The sequence below is a fragment of the Neolamprologus multifasciatus genome, chromosome 23, assembly GCF_963576455.1.
Source record: "Neolamprologus multifasciatus chromosome 23, fNeoMul1.2, whole genome shotgun sequence".
Lineage (NCBI taxonomy): Eukaryota > Metazoa > Chordata > Actinopteri > Cichliformes > Cichlidae > Neolamprologus > Neolamprologus multifasciatus.
Window position 1 is genome coordinate 18,620,510 of NC_140460.1, and position 26,767 is coordinate 18,647,276.

The following is a 26,767-nucleotide window of genomic DNA, read 5'->3' on the forward strand; positions in this document are numbered from 1 at the left end:
AATATTGGGGATGGATACAAGAGGAAAAGCAAAATAACAACACTGCTCCGGCCAGGTCAAGTCAAACAATTATTTAATGAACACACGCGTGGGAGATGGACAGCATACAGCAGACAGCATCAGATCTCAAAATGGTGGAGCCTTGATCAAACTCTTATAGCCTCTAGTGGTCCCCACCTAATCATAAAAGCCTAAACATTCACATTCTTTCTCTCACACAGCGCCTAAGCTACGACCTTGGCTCCCTGTTTATCTGCTCCTGCTGAGATGGGGCAGAATGCTCTGTTCTCTTCTAACCAGACAAATAAGGCGATGACTTTCTGTGAACAGTATTTTCTTATAACTCAGCAATATAATGCATCTTAAAACAATATCATTCATTCACAATAAATCAACAGTCTAATGTAATGCAAATCAGTTTACCAAATGTAATAGTTATCACCTTCTTCTAATTCAGGAGAATAATGCAAACTAAAACTACATAATAATTCACAATCTTTAATTAGGGGTCTAACATGGCATAAAATAATATTATAATCCGACAGTCCCCAGTTCCAAAAATCAGATTCAGAATTATAAGTTTTCTATTATATAATAAATTTTACAATAAAAGAAATGCATAAAGCAAATCTCAAAATATTCTTAATTAAATGCTAAGACCAAAAATCCAGTACTTAACTTGAGTACAGGTGACAACCTTAGAACCTTTTCACATTTGTTTGCACATACACTTTAACATTTATAACACTCAAGATCCTTGACCTACAATGGAAACCTGGTACACGAGAACTAATATGAAGTGTAAATACAAAAAAATTTGTGTTGCTTTAACAACTTGAACAAAAGCCTTCAATGAGGCAAAGCTTAAACAGGGAAACAACACTGCATAATGCAACATTAAATGAAGTGTGTAAAATAAAATGTAAACATCTGAAACAACTTTCCAGTTTCAACTAAGTGACAGTGTAGTGAGGAGTAGGGTGTCAAACCTGACAGAATGATTTCAGGATCTACAGTTGTAGGTCTGCAATGGCTACAGTCTGCAGAATTACCACAGCAACTCAAACTGAAGAAAATGTTGTGAAACAAGAAAATATATCCATCTGGGTAATTTTGTCCCCAGTTCAAAAAACTCAGTTTCTGAATAATGTTTTCTTTTCCACAATCAAAAGAAAAATGGCATTCAGTAAATCTCTTAAATATTAAAAGCTATGACAAAATATTTACAAACAAGGATCAACATATATATATATTTATAAACTTTTAAACAGTAAAACAGAGCACTTATTTTGGGGGACATTTCGATCTAGAAGAGTCATTGCGTCTCCTTTTGGTAGAGTTTGTTCTTCAGCACTTGTATTTTGTTAGACAGTTTTTTGTCTTCCAGTCCCATGAGCACCTTCTGGAAGAACTCAAATGTGTAGCGAAGTGGCTTTGGGTAACTCAGATTGAGGCAGTAAATTAGCCCAAACAAAAGTGCACACCCGCTCGCCACATCGAGAAGATCCGGCAAGACAGTCCATCTCTCGATAATGATGCCAACATCTTCAAGGGAGTCATCAGGCTGTGCTCCTTCATGGATTATTTTATACACACCCAAATCCATCCTCTCGAGCTCTTCAGCTTCCATCGCGTTGACATCCTAAAAGGACAGAAATATTTTAAATCCGTTGTATTTTGGTCATCGCATCATCTATCTATTCACTCCATTTTAGTTAAAATGGTCCACACTACCCTAATTACACATATCCCTGAATGAGACTGAGGAGAACAGATCAAAGAAAAATGTGGATTTAAGACTATCACCAAATAAAGACCAAGAAGAAGATACATGAAACATGGACAGAGGGCAGAAGGAGTATGCATTAATAATATTATCAATATTCTGCTGACCAGGGTTATTTTCTTTAGTTTCGCATAAAACAATGTAAGTGAATGAAAACAAAATCCTAGTATTTCCCATGCACTTTATTGTTGGAAGCTAATTTAAAGAAAACTGATTGCTGCCAGATCAGGTGAATGCCTGGGCTTGTTTAGAAAATACACTTTTCAACTTACAAAACTCTGGGAATTATGACAGTCAAAATTTTACTGAGGGGTGGAATATCCCTTTAAAAATAAACTTACCATGTACTCTTTGATTAGATTTTCAGGGTTCTCATTCAGGTATATAATCACAGCTTTAAGGATGCATTCACACTTCATTTTGATTCGGGAACTCTAAACAAAACAACACATGCAGCACAATTACTTTTTTGAAGTTTTTAGAGACCCCCACAGAACTTAAGTCAATTTTTATTGTTGTTTAACCAATTCTTTTTGCAAGCAAGTAGTATTTTGTGTTAGAGAATGAGAAGCTTACCAATTCATTCCCATAAAGATTATAAGTTATGAGTCCAATTACAATGATTGTGATACATTGGGTCATGGAAAATGCAACTTTAGCGTGGTGTACCACCCGAAAGAAGGAAGAAAAGTGTTGTTGCATAGGAGTGTTGTTCAAAGGAATCAAAAACATTTTGATAGATGTTTCCAAAAATTAATGACAAAAACTACACACTGTCACGTTAATATGAGGTATGCGGGCTACCACCACATTTGCAGTATTTATACCAAGTTTGAGTGAAAAAAAATAATCTATTGTGTCACTGAGTTGTGGCGAAATGTGAAATGTCCTCTGCCTTTGTCTTTTCTCAGTGTAGCTAATTATTCCTTTGGACAATTAATGAGTAACAAAAAAAGAAAAGAAAAAAGCTACAATGCCAGCAGCTGCACTTATGGCCTCTAGGGGCATGAGTTACTTAGTTCTGCTTTGTGTCAGGACCAAATCCAGAATATAAGCCAAAAGCGAGATGAGAAGTATAACGCAGGAGAGAACAAGCATAAAATGACCCAAGAAAGTTAAAAATACAGGTTAATAACCAGACCTGAGATCAACCTGCAACTAATCTATTAGTTACAGAACATTTTAACAAGACAGAATACCTGTGAAATTGCAGACAACGCTGCTGTGATCCGCCGCGCTGTTTCCCCTCCTTTTTTTCGTAGAATCTTCATCAACTGGTCAGAGTACTGGTCAAGACTGCTCATGAATGTGGACAGCAGTGGAACTGTGGTGATTCAGGTGAACTCCGCATTGATCTACAAAGTTCAAAAATACAATTTTTAAATAGTTCAGCTCAAAACAGGACTAAATCTAGACCAAACCTCATCTAATCCCAGACAAAAAGTTCTGGTGCTGTCCAGGTTTGATTTAAAGAAAAAAAAAAAAGGCAGGGGGGGGAATCGATTAATCAGATGGGAATGTGCAAAATCAATTACAATTACAAAAAAAAAAAAAAAAAAAAGATTTTTAAATAAAAGTTATTCCAACATGCCACCCAAAACATTTATAGATGGACCGGCAGAATCAGGTGGCTGCAAAAGAGTGCCTCACCCATGCAGTACGAAAATCACAAAATGCACAAATTTTGCACTTTAAAATTTAAAATTCCTTGTAAAAGGAAACTCTGACGTGTATCATGTTAGCAACGTCCTGTTTTCCCAAAATTTTTCATTCCATTGGAGCTGCCCTTCTCACAACACAATTTAGCTGCACTAAGCTGAAAAGACATCAGCTCGGTGACATCAGCTTTGTAGCAGTACTTTTCTGTTCACGGCCAGTTTTTAACCAAGACTCACACTCATACCTCAGGTACTTTGAAGAGGGCCGGCCATCTGCTCTTGAAGTCTGCGATGAATGGCATCTCTTCAATCACCTCTCTTCTTCTGTGTGCAAATGTCTTATCCATCTTTGTTTTGATTATTTGATCGTTGTTTGTTTTCTTCACCTCAATCAGTAGTGCTTGTCATTCTTCCTCCAGACTTTTCTTCGTTTCTCCTGCAGGGTATTGTGGTAAAAAGTTCACTTCTGCTTTCCGTGGCTTTTTGACGTTGTTTCGACGTGGACTCTTCTCTCGTTCTCTCTTGTGTTGTAGAGTGTTTATTGCCACCTCTGGGCACCCTATGTTTCTCAGTGTTGTCCGGTAATTGGCCATTTTGTATTTTAGGCTTACTTTCCAGCCTTCACAGCCCGTCACAGATCCGGTCTCTTTGAGAAAGGGATATTTTTGAATTAACGCTTTAGCGACATCATCAATATCTCCACTTGATGGATAAACTTTGTATTTTACAATTTCTGAGGCCAACATATCTAATATATCAGATTTGAGTTTTGGGCTCGGGTCTAAGAGAGTCCCATTGTTTTCATATTCTTGCTGGGCTCTGTGTAACTGAAACTCCACATCAAAACTAAACTTTGGTATTGGAAAGTTTAAGGGCCATTTCCGCAAGCGAAGAGATGAACAAGAGGCACTGGAGTCTGGGGAGGAAAGGATGTCAGTGTCTGGCAAGGATGGTGCATCAAACTGTGGTAATGTCTCTCTGGAGGCAGCTGTGGGTGCTGTGGTGGGCACAGTGGACGGCGCAGAGTTTAAATTAGTGTAAATTACTTTGATTGTACTCTTGTCTTTAATGTCCCCAGTTGTGGTTAGATTCATGTATTCATTGTCAAACTCAACATCTCTATATTGAAGCCTGAAATCTTCAGTCAATCCAAACTGTCTTTGTATTTCCTCTTTTAAAATGTCCACTGAACCAGGGATTCCAGAAGGAAGCATCAACTTGGATGAATTGTCCACTCCAAGTATCACCCTCAAAGTAGCAGCCATTCTTCAAGCTGAAAAACAAGACCAGTGCGTAGATTACCCATAGGGATTTTTTTAAGAAATACTGTCCAGCAGACAATATTTCTAAATACATACATAGACAATTCCTGGATCATGAAACACTACTCAATACAGTCTAAAGAACATGACATTTTTATTTGTAAAAAATACACTTACTTGTTGCCACAAATGTTTGTTTACCTAACAATGAGTGAAAACAAATAAAACAATTACCAATGTGAATATGTCTTTTTAAGGTGACCATCCGCAAGTGTCCCACTTCATAGTCGCATAGCGGGTATGGGTCGGCCAGCTCTGTCATGGATACAACAACAACATCTGTTGTTGTTTGTAGGTGAAAAGCTCTATAGTGCTCCATGTACCATGAATTTAGTCTTTTCAGAATAAGGAGGGTCTCTTTTTTAATAATGCACAAATGTTCAGCATTCAAACTACAGGTGAACAATAGTCAAACCAGATGTTTTCCACACGGGGGGACCTGGTGAATGACCTGCAGAGAGCTGGGACCAAAGTAACAAAGGTCACCATCAGTAACACACTACAACGGCAGGGAATCAAATCCCGCAGTGCCAGACGTGTTCCGCTGCTGAAGCCAGTGCATGTCCAGGCCCGTCTGAAGTTTGCCAGAGAGCACATGGATGATACAGCAGTGGGACAGTGGGAAGGAAAAACTCCCTTTTAACAGGAAGAAACCTCCGGCAGAACCAGGCTCAGGGAGGGGCGGCCATCTGCTACGACTGGTTGGGGTGAGAGAAGGAAGACAGGATAAAAGTCGTGCTGTGGAAGAGAGACAGAGATTAATAACAGGTATGATTCAATACAGAGAGGTCTATTAACACATAGTGAGTGAGAAAGGTGACTGGAAAGGAAAAACTCAATGCATCATGGGAATCCCCTGGCAGCCTACATCTATTGCAGCATAACTAAGGGAATATTCAGGGTCACCTGGTCCAGCCCTAACTATATGCTTTAGCAAAAAGGAAAGTTTTAAGCCTAATCTTAAAAGTAGAGATAGTGTCTGTCTCCCGAATCCAAACTGGAAGCTGGTTCCACAGAAGAGGGGCCTGAAAACTGAAGGCTCTCCCTCCCATTCTACTTTTAAATACTCTAGGAACAACAAGTAGGCCTGCAGAGCAAGAGCGAAGTGCTCTAATAGGGTGATATGGTACTACAAGGTCATTAAGATAAGATGGGGCCTGATTACTTAAGACCTTGTATGTGAGGAGCAGGATTTTGAATTCAATTCTGAATTTAACAGGAAGCCAATGAAGGGAAGCCAAAACAGGAGAAATATGCTCTCTCTTTCTAGTCCCTGTCAGTACTCTTGCTGCAGCATTTTGGATTAACTGAAGGCTTTTCAGTGAGTTTTTTGGACATCCTGATAATAATGAATTGCAGTAGTCCAGCCTGGAAGTAATAAATGCATGAACTAGTTTTTCAGCGTCACTCTGAGACAGGATATTTCTAATTTTAGAGATGTTGCGCAAATGGAAGAACGCAGTCTTACATATTTGTTTAATATGTGCGTTGAAGGACATATCCTGGTCAAAAATGACTCCAAGGTTCCTCACAGTGTTACTGGAGGCCAAGGTAATGCCATCCAGAGTAAGAATCTGGTTAGATACCATATTTCTAAGCTTTTCAGCACCGAGTACAATGACCTCAGTTTTATCTGAGTTGAGAAGCAGAAAGTTAGCGGCCATCCAAGTCTTTATGTCTTTAAGACATTCCTGCAGTTTAACTAATTGGTGTGTGTTATCTGGCTTCATGGACAGATAGAGCTGGGTGTCATCTGCATAGCAGTGAAAATGTATGCTATGTCTTCTAATGATGCTGCCTAGGGGAAGCATGTATAATGTAAACAGAATTGGTCCTAGCACTGAACCCTGTGGAACTCCATAATTAACCTCAGTGTGTGAAGAGGACTCTCCATTTACATGCACAAATTGGAGTCTATTAGATAGATATGATACAAACCACTGCAGTGCAATACCTGTAATACCTACAGCATGTTCTAATCGCTCTAATAGGAGATTATGGTCAACAGTATCGAATGCTGCACTAAGGTCAAGAAGGACAAGCACAGAGATGAGTCCACTGTCAGAGGCCATAAGAAGATCATTTGTAACCTTCACTAAAGCTGTTTCTGTGCTGTGATGAACTCTGAAACCTGACTGAAACTCTTCAAATAAGCCATCCCTCTGCAGATGATCAGTTAGCTGTTTGACAACTACTCTTTCAAGGATTTTTGATATGAAAGGAAGGTTGGAGATTGGCCTATAATTAGCTAAGACTGCTGGGTCTAGAGATGGCTTTTTGAGTAAAGGTTTAACTGCAGCCACCTTGAAGGCCTGTGGTACATAGCCGATTATTAGAGATAGGTTGATCATATATAAGATCGAAGAATTAATCAATGGCAGAACTTCTTTGAGCAGTTTTGTAGGAATGGGGTCTAAAAGACACGTTGATGGTTTGGAGGAAGTAATTATTGACGTTAACTCAGAAAGATCGATTGGAAAAAAAGAGTCTAACTTAACATCAATGGAACTACGAGTAGCTGTAGATAATATTACATCTGTGGGATGATTATTGGTAATTTTTTCTCTAATGATAAAAATTTTATTTGTGAAGAAGTTCATGAAGTCATCACTAGTTAACGTTAAAGGGATGGTTGGCTCAAAAGAGCTCTGACTTTTTGTCAGCCTGGCTACAGTGCTGAAGAGAAACCTGGGGTTGTTCTTATTTTCTTCAATCAGTGATGAGTAGTAAGCTGTTCTGGCTTTGCGGAGGGCTTTCTTATAAAGCAACAAACTATTTCTCCAGGCTAAATGATGATCCTCTAAATTTGTGACACGCCATTTCCTCTCCAGATTACGAGTCATCTGCTTTAGGGTACGTGTTTGAGAATTATACCACGGGGTCAGGTACTTCTGATTAGAGACCTTAGTTTTCACTGGAGCTACAGTATCCAGAGTCGTACGTAGTGAGGAGGTGAAATTATTAACAAGATAATCGACCTCTGTTGGGGTAGCGTTCAGATAGCTGCTCTGCTCTGTGTTGGTACAGGGCATTGACGATGATAACAGTGGCTGGATTATATTCTTAAACTTAGTTACAGCGCTTTCAGAAAGACATCTACTTTGATAAAGTCCACTCTCCACTGCTGCGTAATCAATTATTGTAAATGTAAATGTTATCAAGAAATGATCAGACAGGAGAGGGTTTTCAGGAAACACTGTTAAATGTTCAGTTTCTATGCCATATGTTAAAACAAGATCTAGAGTGTGATTAAAGTGGTGGGTGGGTTCTTTTACATTTTGAGAGAAACCAATTGAGTCTAACAACAGATTAAATGCCATGTTGAGGCTGTCATTTTTAGCATCTACATGGATGTTAAAATCACCCACAATAATTATTTTATCTGAGCTCAGAACTAAATCAGATATAAAGTCTGAGAAATCAGACAGAAACTCTGTGTAAGGCCCAGGTGGACGATAGATGATAACAAGTAAGACTGGTTTCTGAGTTTCACAGCTGGGGTGGACAATGTTAAGCATCAGGCTTTCAAATGAATTAAAAGTCTGTCTTGGTCTTTCATTAATTAATAGACTGGTGTGAAAAATTGCTGCCACACCGCCCCCCTCGACCTGTGCTTCGAGATTTCTGGTAGTTAGAATGACTCGGGGGTGTTGATTCATTTAAGCTAACATAATCATCCTGCTGCAACCAGGTTTCTGTAAGGCAGAGTAAATCAATTTGTTGATCAATTATTAAGTCATGTACTAACAGAGACTTGGAGGAGAGAGACCTAATATTTAATAATCCACATTTCACTGTTTTACTCTTTGGTTCAGATGTGGATACTGTATTGTTCTTTCTTTGTAAATGTTTAAGTTGTTTGTTGCTGGTTTTTAGTTTGTTTTTTGTCTTTTTGGAAGCAGACACAGTCTCTATGGAGATGGGTTTTTGGGGGGGTAGCAGGAGGAGAGAAGCTGCAGAGAGGCGTGTAAGACTGCAACTCTGCTTCCTGGTCCCAACTCTGGATAGTCATGTTTTGAGGGGTTTAATAAATTTGTCGATATTTCTAGAAATGAGAGCTGCTCCATCCAAAGTGGGATGGATGCCATCTCTCCTAACAAGACCAGGTTTCCTCCAGAAGGTTTGCCAATTATCTATGAAGCCCACATCGTTTCTGGGACACCACTCAGACAGCCAGCAATTTAAGGAGAACATGCGGCTAAACATGTCACTCCTGGTCTGATTGGGGAGGGGACCAGAGAAAACTACAGAGTCCGACATTGTTTTGGCAAAGTTGCACACCGATTCAATATTGATTTTAGTGACCTCCGATTGGCGTAACCGGGTGTCATTACTGCCGACGTGAATTATGATTTTATTGAATTTACGTTTACCCTTAGCCAGCAGTTTTAAATTTCCTTCAATGTCGCCTGCTCTGGCCCCTGGAAGACAATTGACTATGGTTGCCGGTCAGAGGGCCCTTCATCTGCAGACTCCTCAGAAAGATCATTCTTACTTGTAAATTCAGTTCTTTTCACTATTTCATTTTTGAAATCTCTTAGCGTGCATGAAGAATGTTTTCTACTCTTGTGTGTCTGGAAAGTACCATACACATTAGTTTTGAAAGAACAATTTTGATAAACACAATCTACTGTCTCCAACCTCTTGAGGTGTTTATTAATATGGAGGAAGTATTCTCTGCTTGTTGATATGTGGCTTTCAGGACAAGAAGAACAAGTCAAAATAACATGTTCTACAGTGTGAGAGGGCTTAGCAACATGTGCACGACTTAGATGAGTCCTAAGACCACCCCATGTTTTGAAAGTACAAGGACAATGACTGTAAATGCATGGATATGAGCGTCTCAGACCAAGAATGGAGTGTTTAAGTCTCAAGTGTTTTAGAATTTGGTACCTTTTAGATACACTTAAAGACCAAATAAGAGAATTCAAAATGTAAAATTGCGTATTAAGGAAAAAGTAAATAATATGAAAGCATTAGGTACCTTCAACATGCACTTTTGGAGCACAGCTCAAATCTCCGCAGCTCCAAATTCCACAACCAGCAACCTGAGAGAAAAAGAAAACCAGAAAAAATTAATCGTGTACAGTGAGACACATGCAAAGGGGTAGCACAGAGATGGTCTAAACTTAAGAACAATCCTGTTTCTTTTAAAATGTATTAATAATACAAGTTAAATTTCAAATGCTCCAAAATTTCTATTACTCATTTCATAAATCTGTTCCTGTGAGCACGTTTACCATTATATACCGGAGCAGCCCAGTCTGAACGTGACCCACTTGCCCCCAAAAATAAAATCAAGTGGTTAGTGGTCCGTTTGTGTCGGTTTGTGCTGGTAAAATCATCAGTTGTATCACTAGGTGTCAAAGATATTACACTTTTATTTAATAGGTCATTCAGAGTTCATCCCCCCCCCCAAGCAACACGAAAATGGCCCAAAATAGGTCAAAACATGCCACAAAATGCTCGGGTGCGAGCGAGCGTTTCCTACGACGTCTACATCACCCAGACGCTCACTTGCGCCCGTAAGCACGGGGAGCGTGCTTGACGCCCGTGACGTCATCGCAAAAAAGTAAAACATTAATTGACCCTGTGCACGAGAAAATGCTAACTTCCTGGTTTGAGACCGGATGTGGGGTTGTACATTTCCGGTAGCTTTACTTTGCGGTCAATCGCTACTGCGAAGATATACTCCAAAATTGATGTCCAAAACTCGAAAACGGAACGATCGCGTTAAGTTACAAAGAGGAGAAGGTGGGAACACTCACCACTGTTGTGTCATAAAAATCTAATGATCAATTTTGACGTTTAAAGAGTTTAGATTGATCAGTTGTTTACATCACTAAACACAAGCAGAACTGCATCACTGCAGAAGAAGACACATCGTCCACATTCAGAAGCACATCTCTGTATAGTGACTGGTCTTATGATTTAAACAGGCAAATGTTCAGCATTCAAACTACAGGTGAACAATAGTCAAACCAGATGTTTTCCCGTTATGTCGATATCAGCTAGTCAAGTACACACCTACACAGCATGTTAACAAACCGTGAAAAAAAGCCACACAAAAAATTAATGATTGCTGGTAACGGTTTCTATACATTAGTATTTACGAAGGGTATGTTGTGACTTACCTTCAAAATTACAGCGGTCCCTCGCTATAACGCGGTTCACCTTTCACCTTGCTGTTTCGCAGATTTTTTAGTGCAAGTTTGCATGCTTTTTTACGTCCTGCATCCTGATCGCTGCAGACGATCTCCTCCGTCTCTCCTGTACAGTACAGAATCGCTGCATCTATCGCTAGCAGTGTGACTCTGAAGTGCAGTACTGTATGTCCACGATGTACACGAAACGTTTTGCACCGTCAAAAAATAAAATTGGCTACTTGATTTCACCTATCACTGGTTATTTTTAGAACATAACACCCGCGATAAACGAGGGACAGCTGAGAAATATAACATTTGAATCCATTTTCTCTTTTCCCCTGAGGCGTGGGGGAAAAATATCGACAAGTCGATGAACATCATTTACAGATATATTGGGTAAATGCCCGAGACATCTATAGAAATGTAAATCGCCGCTTTATTTATTTATTTGCTTAACTTGTTTTGGACCGTAAACAGGGCGCGAATAGGACACCAGAAACAAAGCTCCCCACAGGAGTTTCCGCACCGGAAGTAACATATACTAACGTGCACATAGTCAATAACTGGAAAACCGTAGCAGCACAAATGTTAATTTTAACGGCACAAACAAGCACTAACCAAGCAGAGCATCTTGTGGCATGTTTTGGCCTATTTTGGGTCGTTTTCGTTTTGCTGGGGGGGGGGGGGCTCTTCAACTCTCAATGACCTATTAAATAAAAGTGCAATATCTTTGACACCGTAACAAACAAACGGAGCACTAACCACCCAGTATACTTGATTTTATTTTTGGGGGCAAGTGGGGGTCACCTTCAGAGGTCTCTTTGAGACTAGATGCGCGAAGATATGCAAACTACGCAGTTCGCGGTTCTCTTCAGTGAAACAGACGAGTATGGACTCGTCAACAATCACTGCACATGTATCCCAATTCTTGTTCGGGCTAACGTTCTCCTAACTTGATAGTGCAATAAAACAAATAAAATAAGTGTACTATTCGGAGTTCGAAAGAAATTTTAAACACAGATGGGACAATATTCAGATGTGCAGTAATGTCGAATATGCAAATGAATGGTTCCAATGCTAGCAAAATGCTAACCTACAGAACACATACGGCCCACATATTTACCGGAAAAATATACGCCATATATTATCACAAAGTACTAGTTAAATTATATTCTATTAAAAATAGGAAGAAATTACCTTAACTCCAACGGATGAATTGTGATTAATCCCTCCTTCCAGACATGTGGCCAAAGCACACTGTGGCGTAGATGAAGAAGGTCAAGTCGTATGCGCGAAGATTTTTTTTCATTCTCTGCGCATGCTCAGAAAGGATGTGGAAAGGGCTCTTTGGATTTAATTAAATGTGTTCAATAAATTGGAAATATCAATATTATTTAACATAAAAACGGTTTAGAATTAATTAAGTCAAATTTTAAAATATTAATTACACCCATAAGATTAACAATTTTAAGTATATTGAGCATAAAACTATGAATTAATTTTTACAAAGCCCATGTTTTATTTCTTAGAGTGTAGGCGGCAGTACCTGGTCACTGGTCTCCCGGCAAACAGAGCCAGCCATTTGGGTACACCCAAAGCAACACAGTGGTCCAACCGTTTACTGTCGCTTTAGCAGCAGGTACACTGTTGCCTCCATTGTTGTTTTTGTGTTGCAAACAGGTGATGTCACGCTGTTGAGGTAACAAAGTGAATGGGCTTTGAAGGAGATGTGCAGAACAGGTTAGAGTAACTAGGATTTGGTTCTTAGTGAGGCAACTTCTGGGTTCAGTCTGTTTTGTCCAATTTTAGGAAGGTGAATGGCTTCTTGCTGGAAACCTATCCCAGACTTGTAAGTAAGACTATCTGAGCATAGTTGTTTAGTACATCCTGAAAACAGACACGCCTAGCAGACGATGGTTTCGATCCATCGACCTCTGAGTTATGGGCCCAGCATGCTTCCGCTGCGCCACTCTGCTCCACACGTACCACCAGACTAGCGCTGCTTAAAAGTGGGCCTTCAATAACATCTCGCATGAACAAACTGTGGGAATTCTGAAGGTGGACGGTACCTGTTTGAACATTGTCTTTTATAAATCTTTGTCACCTCGGCGTTCAGTGCTTCAGAGCTTCTTGGACTGCTTGTCAGATCTCGTGTGCGGCCCAACAGATTTTAAGCCAGGGTCAGCCAACCATTTCCTCGTTAGCTGCTAACTCTTAAGAATCACTGAGCTTATTGTGTGAGCCACTGAGTCGCATAGTCACGTAAACGCTTAGAAGTGGAAACACTGACACTTGGTGTTGCACATGTTTACTTCCTAAATAAGCCCATGAACTCTCTTCAATGAACCTTATTTTACCTTTAGTTAACTAAAATCGACGTTCTGTTACACGAACACACTCTGCTGATGCACTTCGATGCTCTTAATCCTTCCCGCTGATTGTCAATGGCAGTTCTCATCGGTAGAGATGTAATACCGTCTGTAATCACAAGCACCGACATTAGACATGAAATCTGAATGTATCCAACACAGTGGACACAGTGACATTGTCCACAGTGAAAAACTATCCTGGGTATGATGAGCTTGCTTCAGAATGCCAAGCCCAGCTCTGAAGCTGCTTTTAGATTTCATTATCATTCAAAACTATTTGCTTGCTCGGAATGAAAAACTTATACTTGATATTTGAATGTTTTTTTCTTTACAATAATTTTGTGAGTTTCCCTTTGGTGCAGTCTTTACTTCTTTCAACTATGTGTTTACATGTATCTCATGGCATTGCTCTCTGTATACCTGCAGCATGCGGGTGTTTTGTTTGCCATTTTTATTCAGTTCCATTTACAGAAGCCCTCTAATTCAGCTACCATTCACACCTATCCAATGTATTCACACCTGTTGCTTTCAGAAAACAATGGAACATCCAGCTACCCGGGCCCCCACCCCAGACAGTCAACACTTGCGGCTCCCCCATCACCTCTACCACTCAGTAAAGCTCACAAATTTCTCCATGTGCCTTCACACCTCTTTCCATACTTGAAAGGGATGTTAACAGACTCTCTAAGACACAGGACCCATGCAAAGCAGCTGGACCAAACTCCGTGCCTCCATCCACCCTGAAGCACTGTGCTGATCAGTTGTCTACAGTGTTCACCGACACCATCAACAACTCACTGGAGACACGTCATGAGTCATGGACCTGAATTTCTGGACAGACGGACGAGTATGCCACAAGCAACTAAAAACCTCCTATTCAAAGGGAATCACAGGCTGCATTCCTCTCACTCTCGGCTGACCTTGACGTGATTTGAACACGCAACCTTCTGATCTGGAGTCAGATGCGCTACCATTGCGCCACAAGGTCCCACAAACCTGCCCCTCTGCCCAAAACTTCTGACAATCTCTGAGAAGCCAGTCCACCTTCTTTCCACACAAGCAATTTTTCAGCAACTGGAGGTTGTTCAACTTGTGAATGCAAAGAAGTTGTGCCAAAGACGCATGTCATTTCAGACCATGCATGTCAACATGCACACGTAGAATCTCTCTTTATACTTGAAAGGTTCTCCTCTTTGAGAAAAGAATACAAATCGAGGTTTGAAGTGCGCTTGTACAAAAACTTATTTTATTTATTGTATCTCAAATTATAGCGTCATAATGATTACAGGACATCAGATTACTTGTTCTTATCACTTAATAATGCAGAGTTCATCATACAGAAATAAAAAAACTGAAGTAGTGCGCTATTTGAACACCTTGCCTGCCTGCAGCACTAAAGGACTTGTCTCGCCCTAGCAGCACCTGTCCCTCTCCTTCTCTTCAGTTCGTCTCAACATAAGCTTGTCATATTCTGTGATATGATTTACTCTAAGGTGTTTGACAAGGTTAGTGATGTTGCCACAACCATACATGCCAACCCTCTCGATTTTTCCGGGAGAATCCCGAATTTCAGTGCCCCTCGCAAAAATCTCCCAGAGCCACCATTCTCCCGAATTTCTCCCAGATTTTCCACCCGGACAACAAAATTGAAAAACCATATCCCAGATGGGCCCAGCCAATTCCAGTTTCCAACTAAGCAGCTACTTAGTTTTAATATTACTCTTATTTCTCTTTCTGGGTCGCAAAAGAACTTTTAACATATTTTCAGGTGAGAATGTAGCTGTGTAAACTTCAAATATCTGAGCCAACCGACACGTCGTCTTCAAACCCCCGCGGTCTTTCACTACTCGGGTTAAACATGATATATAAGTCACTTTGATAACTTAAAAATGTTATTGTTTGGCTTTTTCAGTGTTTTATTTGTTCGTGACTAAATCGGTTTGGCTGAGATTAAAGTTATTAGATTAGATTAAATTAAATTTAACTTTATTAATCCCTCGGGAGGGGTCCTCCGGGGTTTTCACAAAGCTGAATAAACGTCAAACAGAAAACTGATTAAACAGAAAACTGATTAAACAGAAGTGTGAGATGGTCGAGAGTTTAAGTCAGTGCCCGGTTATATTTTAGATAGCAAGGAGCAGACGGCAAGTTTCACTCCACCGAGGGAGCCTGTGACGTACCTGGCTTTCTTTAGACCGCGAAGGCCGGGTCCTCAGGTGGAAGCAGCCTCTGAATTTGGACACCCCCGCTGTTTCCGGGCCGGCCACTAATAACGGTGACATTTAACGTATTTTATCCGATAAATAAACACTGTAAAATTTATTTATCACCCCCCCACCCCAACAGCCCTTTTGAATGTCTCCCTAATTCTGAGGTCTCAAGGTTGGCAAGTATGGCCACAACACCGCACTTTTTTTGCCACACGTATCGCAAACCAGATCTCAGCTGTTTGTGGAGGTAAAATTACGCTCAGCCATTGTCGTGTGCACTCGCCAAGGGGCTGCGAGACATTTATACAGCCGTATTTCGCACATGACTATGAAAGGCGGAAGAGGAATTAGTTCCTTTGAATGTAGACAATCCGAATGTTATAGTTTCTTTCCACTGTGTTCCTGTTAATAATAAACTACAAATTTACCCTAAATTACTAAAATATCGATATTTTAATATGAGAATCGATTCTAGAACATAAATGACTGGTATCGGAGGAATCGATATTTCAGGATCGATCCGCACATCACTACTGAAAAGTGATTGCTCAGAAGGGAGTGCTTTTGTACGTGATGATCTCCTGTCGAGGAGTAGAGGAGCTGTGATGGCCGAGAGGTTAAGGCGTTGGATTTGAAATCCAATGGGGGGTTCCCCGCGCAGGTTCAAACCCTGCTCACAGCGAAAATGCATTACGGGAGTTTCTTTTTCTGATAAGAAAAAGTTGCAATTAGTCGGAGGAGCTCATATACAAAAGTTGCAACTGGAGCATTGAGTGACTGACAATTCTACAATCACCGGTTCACACCACTGTACTTACATTTGAATCATTCCTGTACAAAATGTGCTTGTCTCCAAGGAGAGCCCCTCTTCTTCTCTCCAGGCTTTATAAACAAAAATGGTGGGAGATGTCGATCAGTGGTATGTGCACAGAGTTTGAATCACATATTAATTCAAACAGGCTGCAGTCCTCACACTCTTGGTTGACCTTGATGTGATTTGAACATGCAACCTTCTGATCTGGAGTCAGATGCACTACCATTGTCCCACAAGGTCCCACAAACCTGCCCCTCTGCCCAAAACTTCTGAAAATCTCTGCAAAGCCAGTCCATCTTCTTTCCACACAAGACATCAAAATTGTTGCAGGGGGCTACTTGTTATCACTGCTATAGAAAGGCTAGAATGACAAATCTTAATCCTTTCTGGCTACGTTTGGTTTTCAGTTAGGCGGCAGTACCTGGTCACTGGTCTCCCGGCAAACAGAGCCAGCCATTTGGGTACACCCAAAGCAACAGAGTGGTCCAACCGTTTACCGTCGCTTTAGCAGCAGGTACACCGTTGCCTCCATTGTTGTTCTTGTGTTGCAAACAGGTGATGTCACGCTGTTGAGGTAACAAAGTGAATGGGCTTTGAAGCAGATGTGCGGAACAGGTTAGAGTAACTAGGATTTGGTTCTTAGTGAGGCAACTTCTGGGTTCAGTCTGCTTTGTCCAATTTCAGGGAGGTGAATGGCTTCTTGCTGGAAACCTATCCCAGACTTGTAAGCAAGCCTTTCTGAGCACAGTTGTTTAGTACGTCCTAAAAACAGACGCGCCTAGCAGAGGATGGTTTCGATCCATCGACCTCTGGGTTATGGGCCCAGCACGCTTCCGCTGCGCCACTCTGCTCCACACGTACCACCAGACTAGTGCTGCTTGAAAGTGGGCCTTCAATAACATCTCGCATGAACAAACTGTGGGAATTCTGAAGGTGGACGGTACCTGTTTGAACATTGTCTTTTATAAATCTTTGTCACCTCGGCATTCAGTGCTTCAGAGCTTCTTGGACTGCTTGTCAGATCTCGTGTGCGGCCCAACAGATTTTAAGCCAGGGTCAGCCAACCATTTCCTCGTTAGCTGCTAACTCTTAAGAATCACTGAGCTTATTGTGTGAGCCACTGAGTCGAGTGGTCACGTAAACGCTTAGAAGTGAAAACACTGACACTTGGTGTTGCACATGTTTACTTCCTAAATAAGCCCATGAACTCTCTTCAATGAACCTTATTTTACCTTTAGTTAACTAAAATCGACGTTCTGTTACACGAACACACTCTGCTGATGCACTTCGATGCTCTTAATCCTTCCCGCTGACTGTCAATGGCAGTTCTCATCGGTAGAGATGTAATACCGTCTGTAATCACAAGCACCGACATTAGACATGAAATCTGAATGTATCCAACACAGTGGACACAGTGACATTGTCCACAGTGAAAAACTATCCTGGGTATGATGAGCTTGCTTCAGAATGCCAAGCCCAGCTCTGAAGCTGCTTTTAGATTTCATTATCATTCAAAACTATTTGCTTGCTCGGAATGAAAAACTTATACTTGATATTTGAATGTTTTTTTCTTTACAATAATTTTGTGAGTTTCCCTTTGGTGCAGTCTTTACTTCTTTCAACTATGTGTTTACATGTATCTCATGGCATTGCTCTCTGTATACCTGCAGCATGCGGGTGTTTTGTTTGCCATTTTTATTCAGTTCCATTTACAGAAGCCCTCTAATTCAGCTACCATTCACACCTATCCAATGTATTCACACCTGTTGCTTTCAGAAAACAATGGAACATCCAGCTACCCGGGCCCCCACCCCAGACAGTCAACACTTGCGGCTCCCCCATCACCTCTACCACTCAGTAAAGCTCACAAATTTCTCCATGTGCCTTCACACCTCTTTCCATACTTGAAAGGGATGTTAACAGACTCTCTAAGACACAGGACCCATGCAAAGCAGCTGGACCAAACTCCGTGCCTCCATCCACCCTGAAGCACTGTGCTGATCAGTTGTCTACAGTGTTCACCGACACCATCAACAACTCACTGGAGACACGTCATGAGTCATGGACCTGAATTTCTGGACAGACGGACGAGTATGCCACAAGCAACTAAAAACCTCCTATTCAAAGGGAATCACAGGCTGCATTCCTCTCACTCTCGGCTGACCTTGACGTGATTTGAACACGCAACCTTCTGATCTGGAGTCAGATGCGCTACCATTGCACCACAAGGTCCCCACAAACCTGCCCCTCTGCCCAAAACTTCTGACAATCTCTGAGAAGCCAGTCCACCTTCTTTCCACACAAGCAATTTTTCAGCAACTGGAGGTTGTTCAACTTGTGAATGCAAAGAAGTTGTGCCAAAGACGCATGTCATTTCAGACCATGCATGTCAACATGCACACGTAGAATCTCTCTTTATACTTGAAAGGTTCTCCTCTTTGAGAAAAGAATACAAATCGAGGTTTGAAGTGCGCTTGCAGTAGTCAATCAAAGGCCTAATATAGTGTCTGTCATTCAGTGCTCACGCTCTGATGAGCTTTGCAAGCCAGCTAGACAAATTCTTAACGATGCATATTTGTTACTGATGCTTGTCAGAGAAAGACAAAGTCCTTGGACAGTGTCTAAAAATAAAAGACCTTCCTCTCACACACACCTGCAAAGTGATTGCTCAGAAGGGAGTGCTTTCGTACGTGATGATCTCCTGTCTCAAACACAACCTGCTCTGGAGAGGCTCCTCGTGCCGTCTGCATAGAAATGCTATCCATGGGGTAGGAGACCAGTGCTGTCAGCCTTGAATGAAATCTTACCTGACTAAACGACCTTACAGCTCACACACAATGGTCTCTTCAACGACTGTTAATGGTATTTACCAGAGAAGTGACTTCTGAGTAGGGAGTGGTCTGGCATGTGATGATCTCCAAAAGAACCAGCGCTGTTGGAGCAGGGAGCAGGCATCTCTCACCACAGGCCAAAAGGTGCAGGTGAGGTGGAGGTGCTGTGATGGCCGAGAGGTTAAGGCGTTGGATTTTAAATCCAATGGGGGGGTTCCCCGCGCAGGTTCAAACCCTGCTCACAGCGAAAATGCATTATGGGAGCTTCTTTTTCTGCTAAGATAAGGTTGCAATTAGTCGGAGGAGCTCATATACAAAAGTTGCAACGGTGCCCTGGAGCATTGAGTGACTGACAATTCTACAATCACCGGTTCACACCACTGTACTTACGTACGAATCATTCCTGTACAAAATGTGCTCGTCTCCAAGGAGAGTCCCTCTTCTTCTCTCCAGGCTTTATAAACAAAAATGGTGGGAGATGTTGATCAGTGGTATGTGCACAGAGTTTGAATCACATATTAATTCAAACAGGCTGCAGTCCTCTCACTCTTGGTTGACCTTGATGTGATTTGAACACGCAACCTTCTGATCTGGAGTCAGATGCGCTACCATTGCCCCACAAGGTCCCACAAACCTGCCCCTCTGCCCAAAACTTCTGAAAATTTCTGCAAAGCCAGTCCATCTTCTTTCCACACAAGACATCAAAATTGTTGCAGGGGGCTACTTGTTATCACTGCTATAGAAAGGCTAGAATGACAAATCTTAATCCTTTCTGGCTACGTTTGGTTTTCAGTTAGGCGGCAGTACCTGGTCACTGGTCTCCCGGCAAACAGAGCCAGCCATTTGGGTACACCCAAAGCAACACAGTGGTCCAACCGTTTACCGTCGCTTTAGCAGCAGGTACACCGTTGCCTCCATTGTTGTTCTTGTGTTGCAAACAGGTGATGTCACGCTGTTGAGGTAACAAAGTGAATGGGCTTTGAAGCAGATGTGCTGAACAGGTTAGAGCAACTAGGATTTGGTTCTTAGTGAGGCAACTTCTGGGTTCAGTCTGTTTTGTCCAATTTCAGGGAGGTGAATGGCTTCTTGCTGGAAACCTATCCCAGACTTGTAAGCAAGCCTTTCTGAGCACAGTTGTTTAGTACGTCCTAAAAACAGACGCGCCTAGCAGAGGATGGTTTCAATCCATCGACCTCTGGGTTATGGGCCCAGCACGCTTCCGCTGCGCCACTCTGCTCCACACGTACCACCAGACTAGCGCTGCTTAAAAGTGGGCCTTCAATAACATCTCGCATGAACAAACTGTGGGAATTCTGAAGGTGGACGGTACCTGTTTGAACATTGTCTTTTATAAATCTTTGTCACCTCGACGTTCAGTGCTTCAGAGCTTCTTGGACTGCTTGTCAGATCTCGTGTGCGGCCCAACAGATTTTAAGCCAGGGTCAGCCAAACCATTTCCTCGTTAGCTGCTAACTCTTAAGAATCACTGAGCTTATTGTGTGAGCCACTGAGTCGCATAGTCACGTAAACGCTTAGAAGTGGAAACACTGACACTTGGTGTTGCACATGTTTACTTCCTAAATAAGCCCATGAACTCTCTTCAATGAACCTTATTTTACCTTTAGTTAACTAAAATCGACGTTCTGTTACACGAACACACTCTGCTGATGCACTTCGATGCTCTTAATCCTTCCCGCTGATTGTCTATAGGGCTTTGGAGTTGACGTCACGCCGCAATGCATTGTGGGAGCGCGGCGCCATGTTCGGGGTCTATCAATCAAAACAAACACACTGATTTGGAACGACGATTACAAGATGCTTAAAAGCAGCTCCAAAGAAACGGACGGTATAGAGACCGATTACATCCAGAGGCGAAGTGGCGGTACTTGCAGAAAATAGCGTGCATTGGAAATGTGGACCCGTATGAAATACGGCCGTTGTGTAGAAACCCTGAAGACCAACCGCTACTGACGTAGCCTGACATATTTTCGTACCTTGTCTGTGGAGTCAGCGCGTACAAGTCGTCATTCAAACAAAGGTAAGTCAGCTCGAGTACTGAGTATGAAATGCGTTTGATTTCCCTGCAAACATTCAGATTAGTGCAGCATAAATTCATTCATGAGGGGAAATTACAGTGAGAACATGTGGAGGCTCTGTTAGAGGGATAACATAGTGAGTTCAGTGCATTGATGTGACATTGTCCTGAAGGATTTAGTTATTCTCTATGGTTAAAGAAATTGCAATGATTTATTCATATTTATTATAAATAATTCTAATTATACATCTTGCTTCCATATTTGTATCCTGTGTCACTAAAAATACATTTTATTTTAATTTTATACATTGATTAATGACCTGCAGAATCTCCTTATCATATTAAGTGATTCATAATTGTCACTTTATGCTTTCTCCATCTCTAAAGTGATGACATCCTTGCATTACATACTTTAGGTTCATTTTCTGCAGGCAGGTTTCTGACAGAGAACAGGCAGATTTACACTATAACATGCAGCGTTCTATAGATGGACACATAAAGAAATGAAAAATTACATGTATGTGCTAACTTTCTAAACACATTTATGATAAAGTAGATTATACACATTTATGTCGGCCTTGGCTCATAGTCCTTGTCTTTAAATTAACTTTGTCTGTGTGTGTTTCAGGTCCTGCACTCTCAAAGACTGAATGAACCAGCATTGCAGCCATGGGTCACTGTGAGCATCACAGGGAAGGTTGAAGCCGCCCACTGCACCTGTAAGGCCGGAGTCGTGGAGACCTGCAGCCATGTCACTGCTCTTCTGTTTAATGTAGAAGCAACAGTGCGGATCCGTGGCACAAGGACTGTTACAGATGAACCTGCATGCTGGGTTTTGCTGGGTAATGTGACCAAGATACAGCCAGAGGTTGGCCATAAGATGGACTTCTCCTCTTCAGCTGCCCAAAAAAGGCTCTTGATCAAAACATAAACAGACCATCTATATTGAAAGGCAAAAGGAGCCGTCCTCAAAAAAGAAAAATCACACCTGCTACTGTGGAGGAGTTGTCACTGCTATAATGCCATAATGTTTTATCTAGGGGTCTAGATTTATGCCTGTAGTGCACTGCTGTGTAAATAATTTGCATTTACTTTATATGTAATGACTGAGTCCCACTGTTCAAAAATTGAATAAAGAAACAAACTAATGTTTGCCTTTTTTTTATTATTAAAACCACTTTATACAACATCACATCCGTTACAGTGTAGAATCCATATCATTTATAGTTTACAAGTGACAAAATGTTTACATAAAATCATGACAGTGTTTACATGATATCACCCACTACTAATATTACCTTAATTACTGTATCTTTTGAAAAAATACCGCTATTTATACAGCAAAAGACTTAGGAATGTTTAACAGGAGCAGGTTTCATTTTTCCCTGGTTTTATTATCACACTGTTCCCAAATGCAGCAAACCTTCACCATCTTATCCTGAAGGGTCACCTCTTCACCCTCACATGGAAGAAGTAATCTGATTGTCATGGTGGTATGTTTGAAGCAGGTCCCTTGTGTAGCGCTGGAACTCAGTCATGATGTTTCATCCATTTCATAGGCTGGTTTGCTGCAATGATGCCAAATAATTAGCATCTCTATAAATAGAAGGTAGTTCTGCAAAATCACTCAGTAGGATGTTTGTTCTAATTTGCTATGAGCTCAGAGTGCATCGAAAATAAAACTAATAGGCTATAAAGAGTGATATGAACATATTTAGAACTTACCGGAATGAAAATGTCTGGAGCACCAACAGATATTTGGAGATGGAAGAGAACTGGAGCTCGTCTCACAGCTGCTATTCAGGCTAGACGCCTTCGTTTGCTAACATCGATACACGAGCTGCCTCATGTTGCTTCCAGGTTGGGAAAGAATGAAAAGATAAACCATTTTCAAGCTTATTCTCTTGCCGGTCGTGCGATCGAACATTGCAGCGGACCACACAGCAAGAACAAACCGTGGCTGTTGTGTGTGCCTTCGCTCCTTCGTCGCTTGCGCTTAGACCCCGAACATGGTGAATCAGGCCAAAATCCTTTCCACGCCCACCCCCGTGACATCACGCTCCAAAGCCCTATGGCAGTTCTCATCGGTAGAGATGTAATACCGTCTGTAATCACAAGCACCGACATTAGACATGAAATCTGAATGTATCCAACACAGTGGACACAGTGACATTGTCCACAGTGAAAAACTATCCTGGGTATGATGAACTTTGTCAGGGTGAATTGTTAAATATTGTCATTTTTATGTTTACCATTTGTACATTGTTTTAATTCTGTGAAAGGAAATCTTTCTGTCCTCCCCTCCCCAGATTCTCGAGGTTCTAGGTGGGGGGGCTGTAGTCTTTTATCACAGACACATCCTTGTGCTTTTGATGTAAGCTTCCTGCGTTTACGACCCTTTGGTCAGCAGGAGGTCTAACACACACACACACACACACATTCTCACATAACACACACACAGTGCCTTGTCATTTGTAACCAAGGGGGGTTACGTGGGGAAGGTACGTGTTGTAAACTATTGTTTATTGTGTGAACGTTGCCAATAAAAGGGAGCGAGAGGGGGCAGTCGGAGAGGTCATTTTGTGATGTGCTGAGGTACGGACAAGGCCCCCCTTGCAAGTAAAAAGATCGATCGCTGTTGCCTTGTCTTTCTTTCATGGGAATAAGTTCTGGGATCAGCGGGGTCTGATTTAGACCCAACATTATTTGGTCCTTCGGAGCCGGAGCCCAAGAATTTTTGCCGTACACTGAGGAGAGCGAGGACACGCCGCAGACTGTCGACAGCCAGGCCGTAGGACGCCTGATAAAGCCTGATGTGTTAAAATTCGCGACCAGGCCGGCGAGATAGCGTCTAAACTCCCCTCGTGGACGGCGACTGACGGGATCCTGGACTCTCCTGTGAACGAAACGCAACACAACAGTAAGCAAACAGAGAGCGTCTCTGTAACCGTGTGAATGAATGTGGAATTTTAGATAGGAATGCGTCACTGAGACTGCGCGGGTTTCACGCGAGTCCAGGGGAGCGCTGGTTGCGCGGTTTCACGCGAACCTAAAACAATAGAGAGCGGCTACGTGACCGGTACGTGAGTGCGCCAGCTGTGCGGGAAGGTCGCAGGCTATTAAAGAAATAAACGGCTCCGTAGCTGCGCGGTTTCACGCGGGCACGGGAGTGCGTTGGACTGTGCGTTTTGGACGCAGGTCCATGAGAGCTGTGCGTGTAGACGCAAGCTGCCTGGTTTCTCCGCCGAAAGGAGGATAGAGCTCTATAAAAAGGACTCCGCAGATAAGTGCGTTGAGTGTATGGTTTCTCCACCAATATACAAGGAGGAAAGAGCTCGCCGCGGTATAAAGAGTTTAAGATTATAGGCCTTAAAAAGTGTGTGAATGAACGTATGCGTGTGTGATTGCCAGTAGGTGTACGCAGCCACACAGAAGGAAACCTAAAGCGGTGTTAACGTAATTCTGTGACCTGTTGTGTACACATAGCCTGGATTTTTGAGGTAAGGTGTTACCTGCCGCAAACTTAAAAGAATTGTCATAATGGGGAGTAAAATGTGTAAGTCTGCCTTAGAAGGGGATGTAAAATTTATGGAGAAATTTTTATCGGGCAGCACGCAGTATGTAGGTTGTTGACGTGAAAAATATGGATTTGAATGGACATTAGTGGAAGTTAAGAGTAAAGTGCTTGTAGAAAGAATAGTTGTAAGTGTAGCAGGTAAAACAGGGAAAGTGAAGCAGAGGAAGGAATTGCAGTTAGCAGTTGCTAAGTTGTGGCTGGAGCAGGCTCAAAAGAGAAGAGAAGCAAGAATGTTAGCAGAAAGAAAGGCAGAGAAGAGTGTGAGAGAGCAGAGGCAGAGGAGGAGAAATTAAAGGCTGAGTATGGAGAGGCACTAGGAGCAGCATCGAGTCTAAGACAGACTAGGAAGGGCAGGAAACAGAAAGTAAAGTTAGTGAACACAAACGTTACAACCACATATCCATCCCTGACACAATACACAGGTAAAGGGCCAGGTGATAACACCCTGCCCTATGGAGATGCAGATCTCGTTGTCGAAATTAATGAAGTATAATTGTGATCTAAGCAGAAGTGAGTGTTTGACGTCACAGTGTGTGTGAAAAGGTATCCAGCTGGGGCAGACATGATACTGCAGATCACCTGCCCAGTGGACAAAAAGAAATAAAATAGTTGTGTGGATGAATGACAACATGAAGAGTGATTGGTGTTTCTCAGTCTGAAACAGCTGTAATGCTATTTTCTGTTCGGAGAAAAGTACAGTTTAAAAAAAAGATTAAAAAAAAACAGAGAGAGATGTGTGATGTTTTAAGCAGTGATGAGATTAATGAAAGTGTGATGAGAGAGGAACACGAAAACATACAGAAAATGCATTAACTATACTAACCCTACATACATATACACAATAAATGATACTCATGAAGACTAGACAGCATCTTAAGCATGAGATTCTGTTTGTCATCTTGTCCAAGTCACTAGTGAGATGAAAGTGATACATAGACTAGTGGACTGAATATTATAGGAGGACAGATGGTTACATCATAGAGGAGAAAAACAGAATGCTGATGAGAAGTTTTAGATGAGTGAGCTGATTGTGAGTTTCTGGTGTGTGAAGAAGTTTTAACATGGCACACATTTAGTTACATGAGAAGAAACTTATGTGCTAAGACAACAGGGTTATGCTGTATGTTGTGTGTATGGCTGATTGGATGAATGTTTGAGATTAAACTGGCTGTTGATTTGTCTTTTGTTACTAAGCTGAGCCTGCCAATTGGGTTGTTACGATTTATCCCCCTGGCATGAAGAACACGTGTCATGACTTAAACAAGGCCTTTCTTTCCTTTCCTTTCCTTTCCTTTATTTCCTTTTATTTTGTTACTTTCATGGTGCACTGAAGTTTTGTTTGATGATCTCTGTTTGAGCAGATCTGCACGATTAGAACAGAAGCGCTATACGACTCGTCGTCGAGAAAACTGTTGCAAAGTGAGCTTCTCCAAAATTAAAATGGGCTCAGGAGAAAGCCACTTATTTGGGACAATTAGGAAACAAGTTCCTGTCCAAAAGGATTCAACGAGGAAATCCAGTCTAAATTATTTTTCTTTTTGAAATGACGTCAATTTGCTGAGTGTGGAAACGAATGCGAAGATAATTTCCACAATCTGCAAAGAATCACTGAGTGAGAATTTTAAAATAAATGGGGAAGCTGACAAGACTGACTGACTTAACACCATTGTGTGAAGTGAACCCCCACCTGATAAAGGTGTGGATGTATCTCTGTGTGTGTCTCTGTTGCAGGAGCAGAAGGAGACCACAGGAGGAAACTTGGGTCACATGACTATGTGAACTCTGCAAATTTAACCTTTTTAGTTTAAAATTTCTTGTGTCTGTGAATTTACCATGGGTGTGTTATTCACTACCTTATGTTGCTCACAGAGATTACTGTGAGAAAGAGTGTATACACCTGCGCAGCGCTAACATTTACATTTCTTTTTACAGCAGATGGTTAATCATGTGATTTGATCATGTGATTTATAGCAGGACACAACTTAATGATGTTTTTCTACCACAGGATTACTGAGATTT

At 41.6% G+C, this 26,767-nt stretch overlaps 3 long non-coding RNA genes, 5 other non-coding genes and 1 pseudogene across 9 annotated transcripts in view; 3 read left to right on the forward strand and 6 right to left on the reverse strand.

Annotated features, from left to right (window-relative positions):
• Positions 1-11,458, forward strand: part of LOC146491359 (uncharacterized) — a 34,460-nt gene extending 23,002 nt beyond the window's left edge. Inside the window, exon 3 of the long non-coding RNA XR_014872594.1 lies at positions 10,340-11,458. This is a non-coding gene — a long non-coding RNA (uncharacterized LOC146491359). The remainder of the gene's footprint in view (positions 1-10,339) is intronic.
• Positions 1,316-10,318, reverse strand: LOC146491362 (uncharacterized; annotated as a pseudogene). The gene is made up of 4 exons (XR_014872201.1): positions 9,751-10,318; positions 3,690-4,717; positions 2,128-2,220; positions 1,316-1,642 (listed from the first exon to the last, which is right to left on the reverse strand). The product of XR_014872201.1 is annotated as an uncharacterized LOC146491362 (transcript).
• Positions 11,459-14,197: 2,739 nt separating the features above from the next.
• trnaw-cca (transfer RNA tryptophan (anticodon CCA)) lies at positions 14,198-14,269 on the reverse strand. Its single transcript has one exon. It is a non-coding gene; the product is annotated as a tRNA-Trp (tRNA).
• A 1,821-nt stretch (positions 14,270-16,090) lies between these two features.
• Positions 16,091-16,173, forward strand: trnas-uga (transfer RNA serine (anticodon UGA)). Its single transcript has one exon. It is a non-coding gene; the product is annotated as a tRNA-Ser (tRNA).
• A 911-nt stretch (positions 16,174-17,084) lies between these two features.
• trnam-cau (transfer RNA methionine (anticodon CAU)) lies at positions 17,085-17,156 on the reverse strand. Its single transcript has one exon. It is a non-coding gene; the product is annotated as a tRNA-Met (tRNA).
• A 1,309-nt stretch (positions 17,157-18,465) lies between these two features.
• Positions 18,466-18,537, reverse strand: trnaw-cca (transfer RNA tryptophan (anticodon CCA)). The gene has a single exon. It is a non-coding gene; the product is annotated as a tRNA-Trp (tRNA).
• A 1,153-nt stretch (positions 18,538-19,690) lies between these two features.
• trnaw-cca (transfer RNA tryptophan (anticodon CCA)) lies at positions 19,691-19,762 on the reverse strand. The gene has a single exon. It is a non-coding gene; the product is annotated as a tRNA-Trp (tRNA).
• Positions 19,763-20,936: 1,174 nt separating this feature from the next.
• Positions 20,937-22,997, forward strand: LOC146491368 (uncharacterized). Its single transcript, XR_014872593.1, has 2 exons — positions 20,937-21,174; positions 21,800-22,997. It is a non-coding gene; the product is annotated as an uncharacterized LOC146491368 (long non-coding RNA).
• Positions 22,670-23,189, reverse strand: LOC146491369 (uncharacterized). The gene is made up of 2 exons (XR_014872589.1): positions 22,897-23,189; positions 22,670-22,739 (listed from the first exon to the last, which is right to left on the reverse strand). It is a non-coding gene; the product is annotated as an uncharacterized LOC146491369 (long non-coding RNA).
• Between the last annotated feature and the right edge of the window lie 3,578 nt (positions 23,190-26,767).